The sequence below is a fragment of the Mastigoproctus giganteus genome, chromosome 5, assembly GCF_048544385.1.
Source record: "Mastigoproctus giganteus isolate SK-2022 chromosome 5, ASM4854438v1, whole genome shotgun sequence".
Classification (NCBI taxonomy): domain Eukaryota; kingdom Metazoa; phylum Arthropoda; class Arachnida; order Uropygi; family Thelyphonidae; genus Mastigoproctus; species Mastigoproctus giganteus.
Genome location: NC_143579.1, coordinates 64,652,204 through 64,666,340, shown reverse-complemented (window position 1 = coordinate 64,666,340; position 14,137 = coordinate 64,652,204). Strand labels below are relative to the sequence as shown.

The following is a 14,137-nucleotide window of genomic DNA, read 5'->3' as shown; positions in this document are numbered from 1 at the left end:
TAAATTGTCTCCTTTGTTATAGAGAAACATCTGTAGGGTATTGCAGGAACTCCCAAGACAATGGGGAGACTGTAATTAGGAGACCTACTAATAGAAACCACGAACCAAAGACATTCTGAAAAGCTTTTACAACTAACAAGCTTTGCTGACATTCCTGTCAAAATATATCGTCACACAACCATAAATTCATCTAAGGGTGTCATATCTATTTGGGATTTATTAAATGTTACTGAGGAAGAAATAACCAAGGACTGCAGGGACAGAATGTAACTGAAGCAAAAAGAATAATGATTAAAAAAGATAATCAACTGGCACCTACCAGTAATATTATTCTTACCTTCAGTCTGCTCAACTTGCCCTTCTCTGTAAAAGCAGATTATTTATTTTGTTGCATTTGCCCCTACATTCCCAACCCTTTAAGATGTTATATATGCCAAAAGTATGACCATTCTCAAACTGTTTGAATTTCTGAATAGAGGAATTCCTGTTTGCTCCAACTGTGGGGCCTCAGACCACATACAAAATGGCTGTACAGCTACAAAAATGACCTGTCCAAATTGCAAAGGTGACCATTCTGCTTATTCCAAAACATGAAAAATGGAAAACTGAAAAAAAAATAGTAAAATAAAAGGTTGAAAACAAAGTCAGTTACCAAGGTATGAGAAAACTAGTTGCACCAACTATAAACCAAAATATTACCTATGCAAATGTTAAAAAAAAATATCAGTCTCTGTTCAAACTGATGTCACAGTTCCCAATAATAAATCAATTTCTGATTGAGCTAGAAATGTCCTCTCTGAGCTACCACCAAGTGTACAGAAGCAACAATCCAAGACCTCAGACAAAGAAAATAATACTCCTCTGAGAATACCAGCAGCATCTCTCCCTCCAGTGATTGCTACCACATTCCATATTACAAACTCAAATGCTGTGAAAAATATGCAGGACACAACCATGGACACAACCATGGACACAGATGGCACATCTATACAGGAAGATCTTATTTTAGAAATCTATGATGAAGAAGAACTGAACACTGCTTCGGCAGCTTTCCCAAAAAGAAAAAGGACAAACAAAATTGGAAACGTCGTACACCAGTCACCTTCAAAAAGCAGTCAGTATCAGCTCCATCAACAAAACAAATAATGCCTTGTATTTTACAATGGAACTGCAGAGGCTTTCGTAGCAATACAGAAGATATCCAAGATCTAATTAACAGTTATGCTCCAGTCACCCTTTGTATTCAAGAAACTTACCTATACTTGCAAATTTCTCCTACTTTTTTGACCAGTGTTTAGTAACGTCAGATTTGGTGTAGTATCGTCTCTCTCAAGTGTCCTCTATTGTCCATGTGGGCTGATCCCCACAATGGATGATGCGCATTGAAGTCAACAAGGATACAAAACAGTGATGGTATTTGTTTTATGAGGTTTCTAGTTCTTTGAACGTGTACATATTGTTGGGTGAAAGGTACAGTGATACTAGAGTTAGAATTTGTCCAACTGATACATGTTCTGAAAAAGCTTCTAAGAGGAATGTTTCTGGAAGGTATTTTATAGAAAACAAAGATTTCAATGCCTCCATGTGCGAATAATTTGAGGTATTGCTCAAAACATCAAAGACAGATATTGTTGGGATATCAGAGAAGTGGTGTAACACAGATATAAGGAATGCAGAACTGGAATTTGGGGAGTACAATGTGTACAGAAAGGATAGGAAGTTGAGGAGGGGTTATGCTATTAGTTAAGAAACACATAAAATCCAAGGAAGTGAAGCCAGTCGACATCACTGGACAGTTCAGTGTCGAGTCAGTTTAGCATTAGCATTAGTAGAGGCATTTGATGCAAGAAAGCAAGCTTATGCAGCATCAGCCAAAAAAAAAAAAAAAAACCACTTCCACTTCACCCCTCTGTTCGTTCAAAATATCTGTCCAGCTGAACCTTAAACTTATTTAGGCTATAAAATTCCACGACAAGGGATGGAAGTCTGTTCCACCAACCAACCACCCGCTGGCTAAAGGCAAATTTCCGCACGTCTATCCTACATCTGTCTTTCCTCAATTTGAATTTATGCCCTCTCAGGTGATTATTTTGAGCGACAGGAAGAATCCCATCAGCATTGAGCATAGACCTGTATACAGTACTCTAGGTGTGGCCTGACCATTGCCTTATACAAGGGAATAATCACCTCCTTATCCCTGCTAGAAACATTCCTATATATCATTGACAATACACCATGAGCTACTCTTGCAGCCCGTCTGCACTGCTCAGAGAACTTCATATCTGCCTCCACAACCACCCCCAGGTCCCTCTCATTCTCTACCACTGTCAGTGTAGTACCACAGAGTTGATACGTTGCTCTGGGGTTGCTGTTTCCCATGTGTACTACTTTACATTTGTCAATGTTAAACTTCATTTGCCACCTCTCAGCCCATCTGCTCAACCTTTACAGATCCTGTTGCATCAGCATAGTGTCAGTAGTGTCCTTGACAACCCTGCCTACCTTTGTATCGTCTGCAAACTTCAACATTAAGCTTGATATACCCTCATCAATATCATTTATGAATACAGAAAACAATAATGGACCCAACACTGAGCCCTGAGGGACTCCACTAATAACATTAGTCGACGACGAGCAGTGTCCATTGATTACCACTCTCTGTCTTCTCCCCCTCAGCCACCCCTTTATCCACAGCAGCAATTTGCCTCCAATGCCACACTGCTCCAATTTGTGCAGCAGTCTTCCATGCGCAACAGTATCAAAAGCCTTTCTAAGATCCAAGTATATAATATCAAAGTTATTCCCTGCATCCAGTTCCTTTGTGACTGCATCATAGTATCCAATCAAATTGGTCAGGTAAGACTTCCCCTTAACAAAACCATGCTGTGTCCGAGCTATAGCTGAAGTCTTGTCTAAATGATCCTGCAGTGCTTCTTTAACTAGTGCCTCCATTAATTTTCCTGGAACAGAAGTTAAACTCACAGGTCTATAATTACTTGTGTCAGCCTTTGATCCTCCTTTGTGAATTGGGGTGACATTTGCACATCTCCAGTCTGTGGGTACCTCCCCTGAGTCCAAGGAAGCTTAGCATTAGCATTAGCATTAGCAGAGGCATATGATGCAAGAAAGCAAGCTTATTCAGCATCAGCCAAAAAAAAAAAAAAAAAAAAAACACCCACTCCCATTCACCCCTCCGTTCGTTCGAAATACCTGTCCAGTTGAGCTTTAAATTTGTTTAGGCTATCAACTTCAACAACAAGTGATGGAAGTCGGTTCCACCAACCAACCACCCGCTGGCCAAAGGCAAATTTCCGCACATCTATCCGACATCCGTCCTTCCTCAATTTGAATTTATGCCCTCTGAGGTGATTATTCTGAGAAAGATGAAGAATCCCATTGGCATTGAGCATGCTCAAACCATTCAAAGCCTTATACACCTCTATCAGATCACCTCGCCGGTGCCTAGTCTCCAGACTCTGTAATTTGCAAAACTTAAGCCTTTCTTCGTAAGAGCAACCCTTTGTTCCATTTACTAATCTTGTTGCCCTTCTCTGTACCCGTTCCAGCAGCTCTACATCCTTCTTGAAATGAGGCCTCCAGACCTGTATACAGTACTCAAGATGTGGCCTTACCATTGCCTTATACAAGGGAATAATCACCTCCTTATCCCTGCTAGAAAAATTCCTGTATATCATTGACAAGACACCATGCGCTACTCTTGCAGCTCGTCTGCACTGCTCAGAGAACTTCATATCTGCCTGCACAATTACCCCCAGGTCCTTTTCATTCTCCACCACTGTCAGTGTAGTACCGCAGAGTTGATACGTTGCTCTGGGGTTACTGTTTCCCATATGCAGCACTTTACATTTGTCGATGTTAAACCTCATTTGCCACCTCTCAGCCCATCTGTTCAACCTTTCCAGATCCTGTTGCAGCAGCATAGCGTCAGTATTGTCCTTAACGACCCTGCCAACCTTTGTATCATCTGCAAATTTGGACATTAAACTTGATATCCCATCATCAATATCATTCATAAACACCGAAAACAACAACGGACCCAACACTGAACCTTGAGGAACTCCACTAATAACATTAGTCCACGTTGAGCAGTGTCCATTGATTACCACTCTCTGTCTTCTGCCACTCAACCATCCCCTTATCCATAGCAGCAATTTGCCTCCAATGCCACACTGCTCCAATTTGTGCAGCAGTCTTCCATGTGCAACAGTATCAAAAGCCTTTCTAAGATCCAAATATATAATATCAAAGTTATTCCCTGCATCCAGTTCTTTTGTGACTACATCATAGTATCCAATCAAATTGGTCAGGCAAGACCTGCCCTTAACAAAACCATGCTGCGTCTGAGCTATAACTGAATTCTTGTCTAGATGATCCTGCAGTGCTTCTTTAACCAGTGCCTCCATTAATTTACCTGGAACAGAAGTTAAACTAACAGGTCTATAATTACTTGTGTCAGCCTTTGATCCTCCTTTGTGAATTGGGGTTACATTTGCACATCTCCAGTCTATGGGCACCTCCCCTGAGTCCAAAGAAGCTCTCATAATTATGGCTAGGGGTTTGCATACTTCCTTTGCTGCCTCCTTTAATATAACTGGATAGATCCCATCCACCCCAGGTGCCTTTTTTATGTTTATCCTCAACAATCTCTCCTCCACTTTCCTCTCAGTTATTACAAAATCATCCAGCTCACTGCCAATGTTTACTTTACCTACATCATTCTCCTTCCTGAATAACTCCTCATGCGTGAATGTAGATGCAAAATACTCGTTTAGATTGTTAGCCACCTGAGCAGGATCCTCAACTGTTGAACCATCAATATCCAGTGGACCAATCTGATTCATCCCTTTCCTTTTCGAGTTCAAGTATGTAAAAAACTCTTTTCTGTTTTTCTTTGCATCCTTTGCCAAGGATTTTTCATAGTCTGCCTTTGCCTGCCTAAGCTCTCATAATTATGGCTAAAGGTTTGCTTACTTCCTTTGCTGCCTCCTTTAATATAACTGGATAGATCCCATCCACCCCGGGTGCCTTTCTTGTGTTTATCTTCAACAATTTCTCCTCCACTTTACTCTCAGTTATTACAAGATTCTCTAGCTTACTGATAGAGTTGAATACACCTCTGGCATTCCCCTCGCTAAATAACTCCTCATGTGTGAATGTGATGCAAAATATTTATTCAGTTTGTTAGCTACCTGAGCAGGATCATCAACAGTTGACCCATCGATATCAAGTGGACCAATCTGATCCATCCCCTTCCTTCTAGAGTTGACATAAGCAAAGAGCTCTTTGCTGTTTTTCTTTGCATCTCTTGCCAAAGATTTCTTGTAATCTGCCTTCGCCTGCCTAACCTCCTTTGTAACTTGGTTACAGATCAACTTGTATCTATCATAGGCTTCTGTGTCACGTGTTAATTTGTATGTATCCCATGCATTTTTCTTCTTTGTCATATGTCTCATTAGTTCATCTGACATCCATTTAGGCCTAAACCTTGAACAATATTTCTTAGTTGGTATGTAAAGCCTAATAGCTTCCAAGATAAGTTCTTTGAATGCTTCCCATTTTGAATTTGCTGTTGGTAACATCATCAGTTGGTCCCACTGTATAGAATTTAAATACTGTCTCAGTCCATCATAGTTGCCTTTACGAAAGCAATAACCCTTCCCTTTATCCCTAATGGTAGTTACTGGTAGTTACCTCTTTGAGTAAATCCCTCTTCAGCACACTGTGATCACTGCCACCTAGTTGTTCATTTCTCTGCAGATTCGTAATGCATGAAGAATCACTACTGATAATCAAATCAAGAGTATTACTCCGTCTAGTTGCCTCCCGAACATGCTGATGTAGAAAACAATAATCCAATAAATCCACAAAAGCCTTGCTAGTGTGTGAGTGACCATCCTCCAAATTCCAGTCAATATCTGGGAAATTAAAATCCCCCATTATAAGACTCTCTTATTTACTGGTCCACTCTATTTCCCTGTACAGTTTCTTATTATACTCATCAGAGTCATTAGGCCTATAGCACACTCCTACTCTCAATTTTGATCCCCCAATGCTTAGGTCACACCAAACTGACTCGACACTGCACTGTCCAGCGATGTCGACTGGCTTCACTTCCTTGGATTTATAATATTTCTTAACTAATAGCATAACCCCTCCTCCCTTCCTATCCTGTCTATCCTTTCTGTAGACATTGTACTCCCCAAATTCCAGTTCTGCATTCCTTAAATCTGTGTGACACCATGTCTCTGAAATCCCAACAATATCTGCCTTTGATGTTTTGAGCAATACCTCAAATTCATCAAATTTATTTACTAAACTCCTTGCATTGGTGTATATGCAAGTATACATGCACCTGTTCTTTTTCTTAGCTTCCCTAACACAACCCATGTGTTTACTTGTACCCCAATGATTCCCAGCAGTCTCTGAAATATCCTGCATCTTATTTTCCAGGCTTCTGCTCATTTCGATAGAAGCAGTGCAAGAATCACTTTCACCTCTGCCAGTGGCTACTGTTAATCTATTAGTCCTTTTATCCCCCCAATCTAGCAGTTTTCCGACCCACCTAACACTGCCTCTATAGCATCAGTAAGCATTCTTGCACCCTTTCTATTTAAGTGTATCCCATCCCTGTAGAAGCAGTCTCTCCTGTTAACAAGTACAGACCAGGCTGAAAAAAAATTCTACCCCTTGAGCTATAATCTTTCCAGGGTCGAATTGATCGACAGGGCTCTCATCATATACTCCCTCCTATCGTGTCTGTTCAGAATTGCAGACACTTTCAAATTCAACCCTAACTCACGGCTTTTTTTCAGCATTGTCTTGTACTTTTAAGTAATTCTGCCAGTCTTCTACTCTTAATATCATTAGTGCCCAAGTGTATAACCATATCACCCTTTGTGCCCTTAAAAGATGATATCCGCTCTACAACGTCATCAACCTTTGCCCCTGGCAGACATACCCTGGTCCTGTTCCACCTATCCTTTTTACAAAGCATGTTTCCCGTTTCCCTGACAATAGAGTCACCAACAACTACTAGTTCCTTTGGGACCAGCACATTCTGCCTTGGGGGCTGCAGCTGTGTTGCGTGGTGACCAAGTCCAAGCTCTGGCATTGGTGTGGGCAGCTGAGAGCTTGATGGGCCCTTCACTTTTAATCCTTCGAGGGCATCCACCCTGTCCTTCAAGCTCTCATATAGGCCCATAACAACGCTGAGTTGTTGCCTCATTTCCCTACACTCCTTGCATCACACACACACATAGACATCCCCCATGGCAGTATCATGTCCCGTACCCGACTGCTCCACAAACATCAAACAAGTAGTGCATTTTAAAAGGCTGTGATTCAGAGGGCAACTGCCCCTCTCAGTTCTCCCCTGAGCCACAGAACTCCCATTAGCTTGAGCCATGATTTCGATTTAATTTCAATAAAATTTCAATTTCAGTACAAAACTAAAACCCCAAACTTTTATCCTAACACAGTTATAACGCTATATTTATGTTTCAGTATTGAGTGTTATCTACGAAATCCGTTTATATAACTTCCGTATCAAGTTAAGTATTAATTATTTAATTTTACTAATTATTTATGTTATGCAACCTAAGTCGTTATATGTATAGTTAAAAGTTCAATTAAATTGACAATGCAGTTCAACAAGATTTTACTGATTAATTGACAATATTATGTACTGTACTGCACTATACTATATTAAGCTTATGCTATCTAGTTCGAGATATTTTGTATACGCATAACAATGGCGGCAATTTACGAACGGTAAACATGTGGATTTGATACCCTTACCGATACTAAGTAATACCTACAAAATCTCTATCTAAGTTACTTTAAACTAAGTATTGTAAATAGGAATATAAAGCTACTCTAGAAAATAAGTTAATATGCCAATTTAAGCTAATAAAACAGAAAATAAATCAGAAAAAACTTCTCCGTTCCAGGAGCGGCAAAAATCTGCATCCGTACAGGCTACGCTCGTTCTCAAACTCATCATGGACTAACGTTATTAGTGGAGTCCTTCAGGGTTCAGTGTTGAGTCCATTATTGTTTTCTATATTTATAAATGATATTGATGATGGTATATCAAGCTTAATGTCCAAGTTTGCAGACGGTACAATGGTTGGCAGGGTTGTTAAGGACACTACTGATGCTATGCTGCTGCAACAGGATCTGGAAAGATTGAGAAGATGGCTTGAGAGGTGGCAAATGAAGTTTAACATTGACAAATGTAAAGTACTACATATAGGAAACAGTAACCCCAGAGCAAGGTATGAACTCAGTGGTACTACACTCACAGTGGTAGTGAATGAAAAGGACCTGGGGGTAATTGTGAAGGCAGATATGAAGTTCTCGGAGCAGTGCAGATGGGCTGCAAGAATAGCTCATGGTGTCTTGTCAAGGATATACAGGAATTTTTCTAGCAGGGATAAGGAGGTGATTATTCCCTTGTATAAGGCAATGGTCAGGCCACACCTTGAGTTCTGTATAGGTCTGGAGGCCTCATTTCAAGAGGGTTGTAGAGCTGCTGGAACGAGTACAGAAAAGGGCATCAAGATTAGTGAATGGAACAAAGGGTCGCTCTTACAAAGAAAGCCTTAAGTTTTGCAAATTACAGTGTCTGGAGACTAGGCACCGGCGAGGTGATCTGATATAGATGTATAAAGCCTTTAATGGTTTGAGCACGCTGAATGCCGATGGGATTCTCCCTCTTGCTCAGAATAATCACCTGAGAGGGCATAAATTCAAATTGAGGAAAGACAGATGTAGGATATATGTGGGGAAATTTGCATTTAGCCAGGGGGTAGCTGAAACAGACTTCCATTCCTTGTTGTGGAAGTTGATAGCCTAAACAAATTTAAGGCTCAGCTGGACAGGTATTTTGAACAAACAGAGGGGTGAAATGGGAGTGGTTTTTTTTTTTTTTTTTTTTTGGCTGATGCTGCATAAGCTTGCTTTCTTGCATCATATGCCTCCTAATGCTAATATTTGCAGTGACTCTCTAAGTACACTGCAAGCATTATCAGGGTTGAGGTATAAACTTCATCCATTTATGACCAGAATTCAGCAGATGCTACATTCTCTGTCTGAGTGTTCTCTCGACATTCCCCTCGATGTGGGCACCTGTACGTGGTGGAGGGACCTCCCAGTGATGCTGCTGGTTTTCCAGATTAGTATCACTGGGATCTAACGCCCATACCTTGGTTCCAGGGTTATATCATTGGAATCTGGCATGTGCAGCCGTGCACCGCGACCCGTGGAATTCGGAAAGGGGGATCCTGGTAGTTGAGCTGCCCAGCCTTAATACACCACTTTGGTCCCTGCTTCGACAAGACGGGTGGTCCCGGAGCGGCCCGACTGGAAACATTCGGTGGGTGGTTCTTACTGCTAGGGTCAACTGCGTTCCAATAAGTCTCCCTTCCTTTGGTCCTGGGATGGGATCAAGGCTTATTGGAAACGTTGGTATGGTGCTCCTAAGCTAACTTGGCGTCCCATTCGTTTAAGCTGTACCTGGTAGTTCACGAATGGGCATCCCCTCGTAGGGCTCCGTGTTGGGTGAGGCACTTGGGGCATCTGAAATTTTCATCTTACTCATATGAGTAATTTAATTCCTATTTCTTCTGAGGCCCCAACAAGGCCCCTACCTAATTGAGATGACGACACAGAAAACACTTCTGTAAAAAGAGCCAGAACTGAGGATACACCACCATAAGTGACACCGCTCTTCCTCATTCTTCATTTGACCGGAGAGCAGTCAATTTGGAAGGTGTCACCCTTCTTTATCCAGAAAGGATTAGAAGGGCTGGCAGGATCACCCAAACCTGTAAAACGACTGCGTTCTGGCGACCTTTTGGTCGTAGCTATAAAACAGGCGGAAAAAATTCTGAAAGCCACATCAATAGGGGGAATACCTATCACCGTAAGCCCTCACAAAACTTTGAACTCTTCACAAGGTGTCATTTCAGAGTGGGACATTCTTCATGTCTCTGAAGAAGAGATCTGCACTGAATTGAAAGAACAAGGAGTGACTGCTGTCAAAAGAATATCAATGCGCAAGGATGGGAATCTCGCCCCTACCTCAGTTCTCATCCTAACATTTAACACACCATGGCCTCCAAGTTTCATCAAGGCAGGGTACTTAAACTGCCCAGTGAGGATTTATATTCCAAACCCACTGAGGTGTTTCAAATGCCAAAAATACAGCCACTCACAAACAGCTTGTCGTGGTAACCCTGCCTGTGCTCAATGTGGTGTGAAACTCCAGGAGAGCAAGGAATGTTCAGCTTCCAAACCGATCTGTGTAAATTGCCAACAATAATATCTAGCCTACTCCAGAGCATGCCAGCGGTGGAAGGATGAAAAAGAGATCCAAAAACTGAAAACAGAGCTGAATATCTCCTACCCAGAGGCTATAAAATGCAGACAACCAATAAATAGTGGGAAGCCTTCATATGCTCAGAAGGTTTGTGCAAAGTGCACCATCAGTACACAAACAGAGATAACTGTACCACCAAGAGAGTCATTCACTCCGATTGCATGCTATTTATTGAGTTCACAAAAGCCCAATAAAAAATACAGTCAGCTGCCATTCCTATATCCGTACCTCCTAGGGCTCCACCACTACCAAAACCAAGTGGTAAAAAAGAGCCACCCATAATACCAGAAACAATGGATGTAGAGGACAAGGAGGTACCAGACAAATCAGTCTTGGAACTCTCTATAGAGGAAGAAATGGACACCTGCAGCGTCCAGGCTTCCCCAAAAGAGATAAACCCAAGACTGATAAAAGTATGCCCTCAGCACCTCGGAAGCCACCTGATGGGCCCATCAAGCCAAAATAATGGCTGAATTCCTACAATGGAATTGACGTTGATTCTGGCGAAATACTGATGACATCAAGGCCCTCCTGCAAAAGCATGAGCCAGTTTGCTTTTGCTTGCAGGAGACTTATCTAAAGGCAAATGATGACCCCATCATGCATAACATCACAATTTTTCGTAAGGATTGAATTGCGGATGGTCCTGCTCATGGAGGAGTGGCTATCTTTGTAGGCAACCAGACCCCAGTTGAGACCTTGCTACTTACAACCAGCCTAGAGGCTGTTGCAATTCACCTTACAGTGGGATTTTTATTAATTGTGTGATCTATTTATTTGCCACCTGGGACTGACATCTCCCAGGAAGGCCTTGATGATCTTGTAATGCAGTTGCCTCCCCCTTTCTTACTTCTCGAGGATTTTAATGGACATAACACCGGGGTAATGCTAGCATCAATGGAAGGGAACGAGTCATAGAGCATATACTAAATGACAATGACCTTTCCCTTCTAAATATTGGAACAAACACCTGCTTCCCCATGCCTACCCATACGTTTTCGGCCATTGATCTCTCTATCTGCTCCCCTTCTCTACTTCCTTCACTCATTTGGGAAGTGGAGGAGAACCCATACGGAAGTGATCCACTTCCCTGTGATAACCTCATTACACAGTGGGAGGCCGTGTCTTCCTTTCAGGTTACCACGGTGGAAGACTGATCAGGCTGACTGAACTGCCTTCCAACATCAGGCAAATTTTGACCTCAGTACTATCACTTAGGAGCCTATTAGTGATGCAGTAACATACATCACAGAAATTATTGTCCAAGCAGCTGCAAATGCCGTCCCAAAAACATCTGCCCGGTTTCCACCATTTCCCAAACCATGGTGGAATTCACAAAAAAGGCACAAAGCAGCAAAAAAAAAAGAAAAAACAAAGCCTGGGCGATATTCTGCCGATATCCCATCATGGCCAACCTTATAGCTTTTAAACGCACACGAGCCAAAGCACGCTACATCTGCCGTCAGAGTCAAAAGGAATCATGGATCCGTTTTACTTCATCAATTACTCAGTCCACTAGTACTAAGTTGGTCTGGGATAAATTCCGGAAAATGAAGGGAAAATATACATCCCACACTTCTTCACTCCTAGATTATAATGGATGCACTATTGCAGATCCAACTGCAATAGCCAATTCTCTTGGGGAAACATTTTCTAACATCTCTGCGACATCATATTCCCCAGAGTTCCTGGTCCTGAAACATAAAATCGAAAAACAGGCACTTAATTTTAAGTCTAAGAGCCTTTATCCCTACAATGGGGCATTCACTATTCAGGAACTGAAAAGAGCCCTCACTCTTTCAAAGGCAAGTGCTGTTGGACCAGATGGCATCCATTATGAAATGATTAAGCATCTTTCACTAAAAGCTATGGATCACCTGCTCCTTCTGTATAACAGAATCTTTATTGAAGGGCACTTTCCAGATTCCTGGCACAAAGCAATCGTTCTTGCCTTTGTTAAGCCAGGAAAGGATCCAAAAGTCACTACTAATTATCGTCCTATTGCTCTGACTAGCTGGCTGTGCAAAATCCTAGAGAGAATGGTTAACTTTCGATTAATGTGGCATTTAGAATCGAATGACCTTCTCTCTAACATCCAGTGCGGGTTCCGACGGAACCGCTCCATTCTGGACCATCTTATTAGACTGGAAACATCTATCCGAGATGCTTTCCTAAAACATGAACATTTGGTGCCTGTATTCTTTGACATGGAGAAAGCGTGACACAACTTGGAGATTTGTCATCTTAAAAGATTTGCATAGCCTTGGTCTTAGAGGGGCATTTCCCCATTTTTATTAAAAACGTTTTAGCCAATCGATCTTTCCAAGTTCGTGTGGGATCCTCACTCTCTCATTCCTTCAGCCAAGAGGAGGGAGTACCACAAGGATCAGTATTAAGTGTCACACTTTTCACCATCAAAGTAAATTCCATCACAGAACAACTTCCTCCAACTGCAAACAGTGCCCTCTATGTTGATGACTTTAGCATTTTTTTTTTTTTTTTTCAGTCATGCAAAATGAGGGTTATTGAAAAACAACTGCAAAAAGCCATTGATCGCCTAAATTTGTGAGCACTGTCTAATGGATTCAGGTTCTCGCCACCCACAGAAGACCGTTTGCCTACACTTTTGTCGTAAGCGTAATTTTCATCCTGAACCTGAATTAAGGCTTGGACAAAATGCTATTCCAGTAGCAGTGGACACAAAATTCTTGTGACTCGTATTTGATAAAAAGCTGACCTTTCTGGATCACATCCCTCAACTCCGTACAAAATGCACAAGAGGCTTGAATACTCTCTCTCCCTCTCTCTCTCCTCTACAACTTGGGGTACAGACCGATGCACCCTTTTATGGCTTTACCGTGTGCTTGTACAATCCAGCCTAGATTATGGGTCCCTGGTATACAATTCGGTTAGAGACAGTGTACTTCGATGCTGGATCCTGTCCATCATCAGGCTCTCTGCATCACTATTGGAGCATATCGAACATCTCCTGTCCAGAGCTTATACGTTGAAGCAAACGAACCACCGTTATCGCTCCGACGCAAGCAGTTGTCTCTAAAGTATGGTTTAAAACTGAAATCTCTGCCAGACCATCCTACATGGCCATTCGTTTTTGAGCCACAATGGGGAAATTTGTACAACACCCGTGAGACTGCCAATCATCCTTTTGGTATTCGTCTCCAAGAGCTACTCAAAGAACTTAATATCAAGGTAGACAAGGTTGCCCAAACACGAAAGCAACCTCTTCCACCCTGGCATGCTCATGTTCCAGCATGTGACATGTCCCTTAAAAATTGGGGAAACTCAGACACTCCATCATCTGTCTATCTACAGCTTTATTGCACACCTAGCTGAACATTCTGATGTCGCGACAGTTTACACAGACGGCTCAAAGTCGGAATCGTGTGTAGGATCTGCTGCTGTCTTTACAGACACCACTACATCGGAGCAGATTCTCTATCTGAATGCAGCATATTTACTGCAGAGCTGCACACTATAGAGTTAGCCTTGGATCACATTAGTAAATGCCAATACTTACGGTTCATTTTATATTCCGACTCTCTCAACGTGTTACAGGCTTTAATAACTGTGAGATATAATCCTGATCCGGTTCTGTCTTGCATTCAGCAGAACATTCACTTTCTCCATGAACGTGAATATGATATCCACTTCTGCTGGATTCCCAGCCACATTGGGATTACGGGAAATGATTTGACTGACACCGCAGCCAAATCA

The 14,137-nt window shown here is 41.9% G+C and overlaps 1 protein-coding gene across 7 annotated transcripts in view; it reads left to right on the top strand.

Annotated features, from left to right (window-relative positions):
- The window catches only part of LOC150085455 (uncharacterized), a 1,845,429-nt gene that overhangs the window by 1,186,079 nt on the left and 645,213 nt on the right, over positions 1–14,137 (top strand). The window lies entirely within an intron of this gene.